The sequence below is a fragment of the Anabrus simplex genome, chromosome 5 (genome assembly GCF_040414725.1).
Source record: "Anabrus simplex isolate iqAnaSimp1 chromosome 5, ASM4041472v1, whole genome shotgun sequence".
In the NCBI taxonomy this organism is placed as follows: Eukaryota; Metazoa; Arthropoda; class Insecta; order Orthoptera; family Tettigoniidae; genus Anabrus; species Anabrus simplex.
Genome location: NC_090269.1, coordinates 173,652,614 through 173,664,544, shown reverse-complemented (window position 1 = coordinate 173,664,544; position 11,931 = coordinate 173,652,614). Strand labels below are relative to the sequence as shown.

The window sequence follows — 11,931 nt, the reverse complement described above, 5'->3', positions numbered from 1 at the left end:
GTGATATAAGTACTCGAATTTGATGTCGGAGAAGACCCTATCTAGTAGCCTAGTGAGCACAGCTGCCCCCGTGGGGAGCCCGAAAGGCACGCGGTTGTATTCGTATAAATTCCAGTCCGTGGCAAACGCTGTAAGGTGTTTAGACTCTTCGGCAAGGGGAATTTGATTATAGGCCTGATTTAAGTCCAAGATGGTGAAGAACTTGGCCTTACGAAACCATGAAAAACAAGAATGAAGGTCGGGAAGGGGCACAGATTGTAACACCACCTTCCGATTGAGAGCCCTGTAATCAATGACAGGCCTGAAACCTCCTTGGGGTTTCGGTACTAGAAAAATAGGCGAAGAATACGCTGACTTAGAGGGCCTAATAATACCGTCCTTCAACATCTGATCGATGATTTCCTTCAGAGCCTTCATTTTAGGTGGAGATAGCCTATACGGTGGAAAACGGACAGGAATCGAATCCGTGACCTCAATTTTGTATTCAATAAGGTCAGTAACACCAAGGGTATCCGAGAACACCTCGGGAAACGACTGACACAGTTTGCGAATACTATCAGCCTGCTCCTCAGGTAGATGTCTAAGGTCTAACAACATCTCATCCTGGGTAGGCGAAATAGATGAACATGACACAGAATTACACTTTAACAAGGGAATTTTACAATTGGACGCAAATTTGAATGTGCACGACTTACTCTGAAGATCGAGCACAAGACCAGTGTGAGAAATAAAGTCAGCTCCCAATATAATGGGGCAAGACAATTGCTTGGCCACAAACAATTTAACTTTCCATGTAAACTTAAAAACACGAATTTTGACCAGTAAGGAACCTAGAATTTCTAGTGGAGATGAATTAGCCGAAACGTATTGAACAGGAGAAGAGACATAGTCAGGAAGTTTACAAACCGTTTTCAATTTAGAATACCATTCAGCCGCAATAATCGAACAAACACTACCTGAATCTAAGAGAGCTGTTATAGGCTCGTTATTTACCTCAATCTTAAGAAAAGGAACAGGTGCGGGGGTATCCGCCGCAATCCTAAGACATTCTTTAGGGCATTCAAAAGATGAACTTGAAGGCTGATCGTTCTCTGCATATACAATCTGTTTACTAGGGGCTGAGTCTCGGGAAGATTGATTAGTCGACTCAGCCGAAGCCACTAGTCACTTTTTATTATTGGCATAGGTGGAATTTGCACCAGAAGTTGAGCAGGAGGGGGTGCTATTTGAGTTTGGGCAATTCTTGGCGATATGTGAGAAGGCCCCACATTTAAAACAGCCTTGTGCTGAACCAGCTCCATTATTTGCCCTACTACTTTTGACTAATGGACATTTATTGCGAAGATGGTCAGGCGACCCGCAAGCATAACATTTACGGGGCGTGACTGGTCGGCGAGGTGGAGGCCGAGTGTTACTAAAGGAAGGCGGGGGTTCTTTCGCTACACGCAAAGAATCGGCGTATCTAACTCCTTCCGCTGAGACGGCCAACGCTTCAAGTTCAGAGAAAGTTTGCGGGCACGCCGCAAAACACAAGTATGACCTATAAGATGGTGAAATGCCTTCCACAATAGCTTGTACAATTTGATCCTCAGGGAAGTGAAGAGCAAACACCCTGGTATAAAACTTAATGTCTTGTATGAAATCAGCCAAGTTTTCATCCAACCTCTGTAGTCGATAATAGTACTTTTGAATCAGAGATGACCTCGCGCGGGCGGGAATAAAGTTTGCAAGCAAGTGTGCAGGAAAATCTTCAATAGATGACTGTTCAGCTATGGCTCTTACTATTTTGTCGGAGAGAATACCAATAGCATACGGATAGATAATTTGCAAGATTTGACATGGAGACAGAGAAAAAACAAGGGCATGATCCTGAAATTCCACTAGAAATCTTAAAAATGAAATTACGTCACTGGTGGTATTAACAGAAAACTTGGATATACCTCTGAGCAACATTGCCAATGGATGAGGCAAGCTACTAAATCCGGGTGACATAGTAGATAAAGGTTTCAATGGCAAGGAAGTCAATTCAGAACGGATGTTACTCAATGATGCACGACGTTCAGATTCGTTGTCCAATGGGGCAGGGATAGTTTGAGCAGCAACGGTTATCCTATTAACTTCTCCCTTGGGAGGCGCTTCCTCACTACCTGGATTCACTATAGTGGGTTGATCAGATTTGGGAGGAACTTCCCCAGTTAACAATTGAGTGACCTTACTAGATAACTCGGAAATATTTTCCAGGAGCGTACAACCTTCCTTCCTCTGAACGTCATTCAGTTTTAGAGACAACAGATCGTAAACCCTATTCGAAAAATGATATAGCCTGCCTTGCACACGCTTAATTTGATTTGGAGACGGATCATTTTCATAAAAAAAACTAACTACAGAAGCTAGCCCAGTAATATTCTCCGTGATCGTGGAAAGAGAGTCGTCAATTTCTTTCTCTCCCAAATTGGGGATGGAAATGGGCAAATCAAGGGACTCTCTAAGCTTGTTAGTGTCTACTGCAACCGTGCCTCCAGATTGTACATTTCTAATAGTCAATTCATAGATCAACTCCTCCTTGCGCAAATAGTTAAGAAGGAGAACATCGCGAGGGCCGGGCATGATGACAGAACAACTTGGAAAAAATCAAAAAAATTCCAGCAACTGAGAAAATGGTTAGAGTTCGGAACAAACAATGTTTAGCCGTCAAAAGGGGCTAAATTGAGACCCATTCAACCACGCTCTGCTACCACTTGTTACCGAGTTTTGGTGGTAGGTAGAGGTGTAAGAAGGTGCGGGCGTGAATGGGTCTCAAACTACGGAATCAAAGTTAATGTAAAAGTTAACAAGGTTATATTTCCTTTTCAATATTAAGTAATAACAAAGAACAGGTACTTAGTAGCCGAAACACAATTTGAAATGTACAATTACAGGGATTACAGAGTTTGGGCTTCGAGCCCTGAGTTCACAATTTTTGAGCAACTAGCCCAACTTTCCGATATACAAATTTTAACAAAGGGGCAGAAGACCCCAATCAAACCCTGGAGCACTTGCTCCAAATTACACAGTAAAGCCTCCTCGAGGCATACAACACTCCGTTTCCAAAAGAGCCACACGCTCTTTAATTTAAGCCTCTCCTAGGCCACACCAAACTCCACCTTCAAGTTGTCCTCAACGGACATAAACACAGGGGTAGAATACCCAATCTACTGAGGTCTATTAAATGAAAAGCAGGTTAATTGAATGACCTCTAAAACAATTTGAGAGGAGGCGAACTTGCACTCCTAATACACTTTGATTTTAAAACCTACTTTGGCACTAGGCCGTTATTACAAGGGCTAATCCCATACTACAGAGGTGACTTAATAGCAATTTACATTACATTACTGAAGAATTGGTTGAGAGAATAAGTTCACCTCAAGACGATGTGAGTGGGAGCTCGAGAGGGTTAAGCACTCTCTATCCCGATGTGTCGTTTTAAAATAGAATAGATACCAGTTGGTTTTACATTTTAGGAAAAGGTTACATGGTAGAACGCTTAGAACCCGCCCCGAAAGTTAAACTGCTGAGCAAGAAAAGAAAGAATTTATTAATCGGCCATTACCTTATTGTTGACCGCCGCCGAGGAAAGAGGTGCTTCCCGCCTCCTGCTATGTACTTAATACACTGAAAGATGGAACAGAAGTGGCCCGGAGACCCTAAAATCAGCAGTTTATATGCTCTCGCGGAAGTTTCTAGGCGTTAGGGGAATGAAAACACCCGCCCACAATGTTTTTATTGGATAGGACCCCGCAACAGATACAAGTTGGGGGAAGATACACCAGATTGGTCAGAAATTACTAAAAGAAATTCGGGATTGGATAAATCTAAAACAAGGGGAAAAAGAGGGGTATACAGCCAACTTAAACAATAACAGAAAGAAATTTAACAAGAAACAAACTTTTGAAATAAAAATTTCTCCAACAAATAGTTCTTTGACTCCGCACTAGGGTGCGCTATTGTTGATCTTCAGTAGTGTCCTCTAGAAGAGAAAGTTCACACTTCTTACTTCAAGTGAAACAAAAACACATCAAAAGTGACACAGTTCAAAAACTCAAAATTTTCCACGTGGTGACATCTTCTGAGAAAGTAGAGAATTAATAGAGTAGATAAAGTTCAACCTTCCTCCAGAAGAGGAGTTTCAACTGGCGCAACTTTTAAATAAACGGTGTAGAGGTGTACCGCCCGGTACAGGTTCTATCACTTTCTTAATCACCTGGCCTTCCCACATTAACCTGTTTGCCATTTGTTGATCACATTTCCTGTCGTTCACATTACCTTTACAATTGACATTCGGTAAATTGAGATCTCCTGCTACAATCACCTTCCTTCGATGTCGTTTCCCGCAGAGCTGATTGTCTTATTCAATAATTTTGAATCAGCGTCAGCGCTACCCTTTCGCGGTTTGTACCCTCCAAAAACATCAAGTTTCCTAATATCTTTAGAAATGAGCCTTACACCTGGAGTTTCATGAATGTCATGTATAACATTTTCGCAGTTTACATTTTCTTCCTTCACCAGAATGAATACTACCCCTACTATCATTCCTAACACATCTCAACGCTACACACTCCAATTCCGTGAGAAAATTTCTGCATCGATTATATCATCCTCAGCCATAATTGAACTCATATCATAATATCGTGCAAGTATATATTTTTATTAAATTAATTAATCCTATTCTTTTCTTTACAATACTTCTACAGTTCAACACTAACATTCTTATGTCATCTCTACTTGACTACCAGATCCCTGTACCCTTATCACCGCTCCCTAGACCACCCCTTTTTCCCTGATTGTACCTCCCTATAACCTTTCTAAACAAATTTCCTAACTTATACGTACCATTGCGGTTCAAGAGAAGGGCATCTGAGCGCAGATCCCTATCTCCTACCCACATATTAGAATCTAAAATTATCACTCGCTGTTTCCTACATACCCACTCCATAGCGTCATCTTAATCCCCAATCACCTTTCAATCAGTATCCCTCCTACAAAGTATTCCACTCGTAACAACCTACGATTCCTTAAACTTCACCCGTGCTGCACTTACCAGACCAAACAGATCCTCAACTATATTGGTTCTTATACCTGTTTGTCTCACGATATTGGTACAAACGTGAAACACTACCACCTCCTCCCTTCCCTCCTCCTTCTCTTATACTTTCTTCAATATCTGCCTTAACCTAATTCCTGTTATACACTCTACCCTAGTTCCATTTCCTCACCATACCTTCGATACAGGTCTAACAATGTAATCCCCCATGACCAGAACCTCAACCCTACCAAAATCATTTGATCCCCTCCTCTCCTGGTCAGCCCTATCTTTCCTGACAGCTGCAGAAGCTCCTTCCTCGTACTTTTACTCCCTTCCATGACCCTGTTCCAGCTGTATTGTCCTATTCTCTAATCTACATACCCCTTTCGTACTTTTTCCCTTCCTCCTACTTCCATACTCCTCGGCAACAGTTCCCTGTTCCTCATCTTCACTTTGTTGTTATACCTGCAGTGACTCTTACAGCTTTCTCACAGACACCTGTCCTGAATTCTGATCCTGAATAGAGCCCTTAGCCTGCAATCTTATTGCCCTTAGAACATTAGAACACTTGTCTTCCACAATTCCTCCCTTTCCTTCCCATCACTCTTTTACACCTACTGTATCCTGTACATTGTTTGAGGGAGGCCTAACCTTCCTGCCTGTCTACTGAGGGAATCCTAATTTTCTCTCTCAAACTCTCCAACTCCTCCATCATACTCCTTAATGCCTGCCCACACACACAGTTCCTACACTTGCACTCCTTAGCCATTCTTAACTCAAAAATGAAAAGAAAAGGAAGAATAAAATACTTATTTTGTGCAAGAAATGAAAGGGAAGAAATACTCTCTAGAATAGTACACAAATATCACACGACAATAAGGTAATTAATGTACTACTACACTACAATACTACTTAGTTGTACTATTTTTATCCTACAACACCCTAACAGGTTAAAAACTGCCGTTAATTAATGAATAACGAAAGGAATTCACAAGAATTAAACAATTAAACTGCAGTTGAGCCTATCCTAATTATAACAACAGAATTCTAGTAAGAGTGTTACTACAGATACTGCTACTATACTATACTAATATCTTTCTTTGCTCTGAGTCCCAGTTTTTTCTCTTTACATTGTCTCCGTCTTGAATTGTTTTTTGTTTGCTATTTGCTTTACGTCGCACCGACACATATAGGTCTTATGGCGACGATGGGATAGGAAAGGCCTAGGAATGGGAAGGAAACGGCCGTGGCCTTAATATAGGCACAGCCCCAGCATTTGCCTGCTGTGAAAATGCGAAACCACGGAAAACCATCTTCAGAGCTGCCGACAGTGGGGTTCGAACCCACTATCTCCCGATTACTGGATACTGGCCGCGTCTCGAATCTACTTTGTCCTCAATAATGCACTTCTCTACTGAACACAGCAGTATGCTACGAATATCGCTTATTTTCGAAGCCTATTTTACCCCTCAGGTTAATTAATTTAGTGTGGGTATTTATAGCCGGGTGTAGCCCTTGTAAGGCAGACCCTCCGATGAGGGTGGGCGGCATCTGCCATGTATAAATAACTGCGTGTTATTGTGATGGAGGATAGTGTTATATGTGGTGTGTGAGTTGCAGGGATGTTGGGGACAGCACAAACACCCAGCCCCCGGGCCATTGGAATTAACCAATCAAGGTTAAATTTCCCAGCCCAGCCGGGAATCGAACCAGGGGCCCTCTGAACTGAAGGTCAGTACGCTGACATTCAGTCAACTAGTCGGACATCCTTTAGGTAAATCCCCCTCTGCCCATCTTTGTCATATATCTACCTTGAAGTCACTGAAAATCCTATCGCTGCCCGTAGTTCACTTTTCCTTTCTCTGAAGGTTGTTTTCTCACCTCGCCCAGTACCGGTACGGTGAAAAACCTTGCAATATAATCCGTATCTTGAAATTACTGGTTAAGTACAAGACAAGAAGGGGGTTACCCTCATATCTGTGGAGTTCATGCGGTTGATAATACATGTCAAACAAATTGAACACACACAGCATTCCACAGTAAGGAAAACTCTATGTGTTATTTTTGCAACTGCTATCATGTTTACGTATGCATTTTATCTTCCTCCAATGACAAACACTGTATTATCTTTGTGGTACAGAATCATGAATTCCTCTGCTACCAGTATCTCGCGAAACAGAGTTGCTAACGTATGGTGGAACTGCTCGTGGTAAGCATGTTGTTGTTTAGCAATGTTGACACAAAGGGACGGAGAATACACAAGGAGCCAGACAGCACGGAGCCGTGGGGCTCTGAATATAGCATGCGTTAGAGTCAGAATATTAGAAGTGATGGGGAGCAAACAGCAACGAGGTACACTAAAACCATATTTTGTAAATGTTTATGTTTGTGTGTGTACTTGTATGGAATATTAGCTGTACTAACCGTCGCTGAACAAATGATAACCATAGGGTTAGGACGGAGTTACCAAATCCATCGGTTTTAATATACTCTCATGAAGAAGACCATGAAAATACCCAGGTTTCTGTGTTTCTGTACCTGGTGGGAAGAACTTGACAGTGGTAACCTATTTCACCGTTTCGTTGGAGAGCAAAATATGTCAAGAGTCCTTTGTTTTTGTTCTTGTTTTGAGTTGTGGATTGGAATGAAGATGTCGAAAATAATTATTCTAGGAAGATTTTAAAGACTGAATTGTTTTTAAATATCATAAATGATCTAATTAAGCAATTTCACGCTCCTTTTCAGTACAGCCCTATTAAAAACTCCTAAAATTTTATGTAAATCGGACTACTACAAACATTACAAATTCCAGTCGGGTCTTTCTTTTGCGTCCCGGTTTCTTTTCTATCTTCGTCTTGGGCCTACTATATCCTCAGCACTGCACTTCTCCCATTGTTCACAGCAATATTCTAAGAATATTCTAAGAATCTCGCTCATTTTTCCCTTCAGGTAAATCTCCCTCCTCCCTTCTTTGCTAACTGTCTACCTTGTCGGTCTCCTGTTTAAGAGATAAAATAATAAAGACATTATCAGAAGAGCAACCAAAATTTAAAGAAGGTGGTGGTTGCTGTAAAAGGAGAAGCATACAACTAGATAACTATCTCCTCTTTACTCTAATCGGAAAAGGGAAAGGGAACGTTCTAACCTTTCGAAGAATGAAATATTGGTAAAAGAAAGACAAGGTCCACGGAGGGCACGAAAATAAAGACTCCTTACGCCTCACAAACCTAATGCCTTCGGGGAGGGAAGAGAACAAGCGTTGACCAAGAGAGATCATGTATCAAATGTGAAAATGACGAGCCTGCAAAAGAAACCATAAACAAATTCGGACTCAGCTTTAATAGTGTATTATTATTATTATTATTATTATTATTATTATTATTATTATTATTATTATTATTATTATTATTATTATTATTATTATTATTATTATTATTATTCACATTTCACTCGACGTGGCGCTTCACCAATCAGGGGACGGACTGTTGCCAAGTTCTCCCGACCCCTAATGCTGTGGTAGAAAGGTTTTTTGTCATGGAGCAGGTGTTTAGAATGTGCGCTTTCTGCGTTTGTCGAAGTGTATAGGCGATGTCCAGACCCTGCTGATGTTATTGCAGTTCATTCTTCACAAGTCCTGTGGCGGAGGTGATAGATGAGTAAAGGCCTCCCCTTTGCCAGGTCCATTCCCCACAGTCTTTGAACTTCTGCTGCGAGGTCACTGTACTTTTCAATCTTCTGTACATAGGCCTGGTGGGCATTGTGATTCTTCTTTCTCTTATTATTAGTAGCATATAATAATAATAATAATAATAATAATAATAATAATAATAATAATAATAATAATAATAGCCTCCGTGGCTCAGGTGGCAGCGCGCTGGCCTCTCACCGCTGGGTTCCGTGGTTCAAATCCCGGTCACTCCATGTGAGATTTGTGCTGGACAAAGCGGAGGCGGGACAGGTTTTTCCCCGGGTACTCCGGTTTTCCCTGTCATATTTCATTCCAGCAACACTCTCCAATAGCATTTCATTTCATCTGTCATTCATTAATCATCGCCCCAGAGGAGTGCGACAGGTTTCGGCAGCCGGCACAGTTCCTACCCTCGCCGCTAGATAGGGGCTTCATTCATTCCATCCCTGACCCGGTCGAATGACTGGAAACAGGCTGTGGATTTTCATTTTCAATAATAATAATAATAATAATAATAATAATAATAATAATAATAATAATAATAATAATAATAATAATAATAATAATAATAATAATAATAATAATAATAATAATAATAATAATAATAATAATAATAATAATAAACTTGGTTAAAGTAGAAGAGGAACATTAAACTGTAAGGGTCACATTTATCTAGTAGAGTAAAATTAAAATAGGTCTGCAGGTTCAACATTTCCAGAATTATACAAATTTGACAGTTTTCCCATGGATGATATACGGCTTTCCAGTTCTCTTACGTACGCTTAGACCTCTTACTGGAATAACGGCAATGATAAAAGAAACATTTCCGGAACATCGCTAAGACTGATATCTCTAATCACCGGGCGAGTTGGCCGTGCGGTTAGGAGCGCGCAGCTGTGAGCTTGCATCCGGGAAGCTGAAGCAGCCCTGAAGATGATTTTCCGTGGATTCCCATTTTCGCACCAGGTAAATGCTGGGGCTGTACCTTAATTAAGGCCACGGCCGCTTCCTTCCAAAACCTAGCCCTTTCCTATTCCATCGTCGCCATAAGATTTATCTGTGTCGGTGCGACGTAAAGTCACTAGCAAAAGATATCTCTAATCTTCATTTTCTGTCAGCAGATGACATCCGAGTTCCAGCACTGAATGCTAGTCTTCAATGTCCTTGGCGCTGACCGAGAGCACTGTAAAATTGGCAGAAGGGGAAGGGGTTCTTCCACTGTGTGATGTTTCATCTATGGAGCTGCAGCCTGAGCTCGGAAAACACAAATCGGACTTATCCACACGTAAGTATTTAGAAACAGTACCCGTATACTTCTCTACACGTACAAATCAGAATGAGTTTTAAGAAAAATGTTTTGAACAATTGAGCAATTATTGCACATTAGGCCTACCACCGGACTGAACGGTGTTACGTAATAATAATCAGGTGAACTAGGTAATTTGAGTTATTCTATTACATTCAGTAAGATATAGATTTAAATTATTTCTTGTCTTTAGAGTTATTTTGCATTTGTATTACCTTTAAAGCCGGCCCCGCGGTGTAGGGGTAGCGTGCCTGCCTCTTACCTGGAGGTCCCGGGTTCGATTCCTGGCTAGTGCATCTGAGGGCTGGTTCGAGGTCTACTCAGCCTACGTTGTTACAATTGAGGAGCTATCTGACGGTGAGATGGGCCCCGGTCAAAAAAGCCAAGAACAACGGCCGAGAGGATCTGTCGTGCTGACCACACGACACCTCGTAACCTACATGCTTTCGGGCTGAGTAGCGGTTGCTTGGTAGACCATGGCCCTTCGGAGCACTTGCGCCATGTTTCTTTTTATTACCTCCTGGTATCAATACACGTGTTTTGTTCCTAGTCATTTGTACCTTACACATGGAAGAAAGTTTTCAACTCGGTGAAAAATCTAACGCTTGTGTACTTACGCTGTTTTGCTTCTGAAGCATATTTTGGAATCATTCTGAACTCGGAATCCTTGGGCAGTTTTGGGAATTGTCGATTTTTCAAGCGCCCTTATGGGTGTTAGGTTCTGTGGCACCGAGTTTTAAGATATGAAGATCAAATCAATCAATCAATCAATCAATCAATCAATCAATCAATCAATCAATCAATCAATCAATCAATCAATCAATCAATCAATCAATCAATCAATCAATCAATCAATCAATCAATCATCAGTGAGCTGCATTTCGGGCTGTCGCTCAGGTAGCAGATTCTCTACCACCTGTTTACCTACTCTTTTCTTAAATTAACTCAAAGAACTTGGAAATTTATTGAACACTAGCTGTAGTACCCGGCGTTGCCCGGATAGTTTTCGAATGTTTACATTTAATATTTGTATTACCAGTTAGTTAAGTGTGAAGTGAATGCTTATAGAATTCTTTTTGAGATGTTGATTTTACGACTTATTATGTAGTTTTAGAGTTTTTTAGATGTATCTGACTTCAGGTTTTAGATTATTTAATTATCAAGTAAGCACTAATCTCGGTCATTTTATACTATTTACTTTTAAGCCCTTCTCAGCTCCTGCCTCGATGGAGGCTGAACGTGGACTTAAACGCTATCCACAGCGTCACAGTTCGTATCAGCGACACATAAACAATGAATTTCGACATTAATATTGGTTATTTTCCTTATTTTTGCACGTCAGCCCGTCTCATTCCCCAGCCCGAGCGGGGGCTAGGTGTATCTGACCTCCACAGTAATGTTTTCTATATAGTCAGTCATGTGTGTACAAAGTTTGATTGAGAGATATGCTAAAACATACACACATACATCCTTAAACTCTGTCCCTTTGGAGGTTTTCAATTTTTTGCCAGTTCTCATCCGCCTGCCGAGTAGGACTGAGCTTTATCTTAAACGGCATCCAGAGTGTTACAGTTCATCTCAGCGACCCGAAAACTATGGATTAGACACAAATTACGGTCATTTTCGGTTAATATTTACATTTCGCCCCTACTTTAGAGGCTAGGAGTCTCTTACCCCTAGGGTATATTTCTCCAGACAGTAGATCGAGTAAACACACATGCGTCCATTCTCTCAGTCATTTTCGAAATTTTGTTTTTTTCACTTTTTCTTACCGCTATGCGAAAGGAGGCAGAAATTTGACTTCTAAAATAATTGGAGCGTTACTATTCATCTCAGCGACCCAGAAAAGAATGGATTCGACACTATTTTCGATTA

At 41.1% G+C, this 11,931-nt stretch overlaps 1 long non-coding RNA gene across 4 annotated transcripts in view; it reads left to right on the top strand.

Moving 5' to 3' along the window:
- The first annotated feature begins 7,231 nt into the window (after nt 1-7,231).
- LOC136873880 (uncharacterized) overlaps nt 7,232-11,931 on the top strand; it is a 51,726-nt gene continuing 47,026 nt past the window's right edge. The window contains exons 1-2 of one of the 4 annotated variants that reach the window (XR_010860192.2): nt 7,232-7,271; nt 9,872-10,035. This is a non-coding gene — a long non-coding RNA (uncharacterized lncRNA). The other 3 variants (XR_010860195.2, XR_010860193.2, XR_011018263.1) reach the window with 3 other exon arrangements.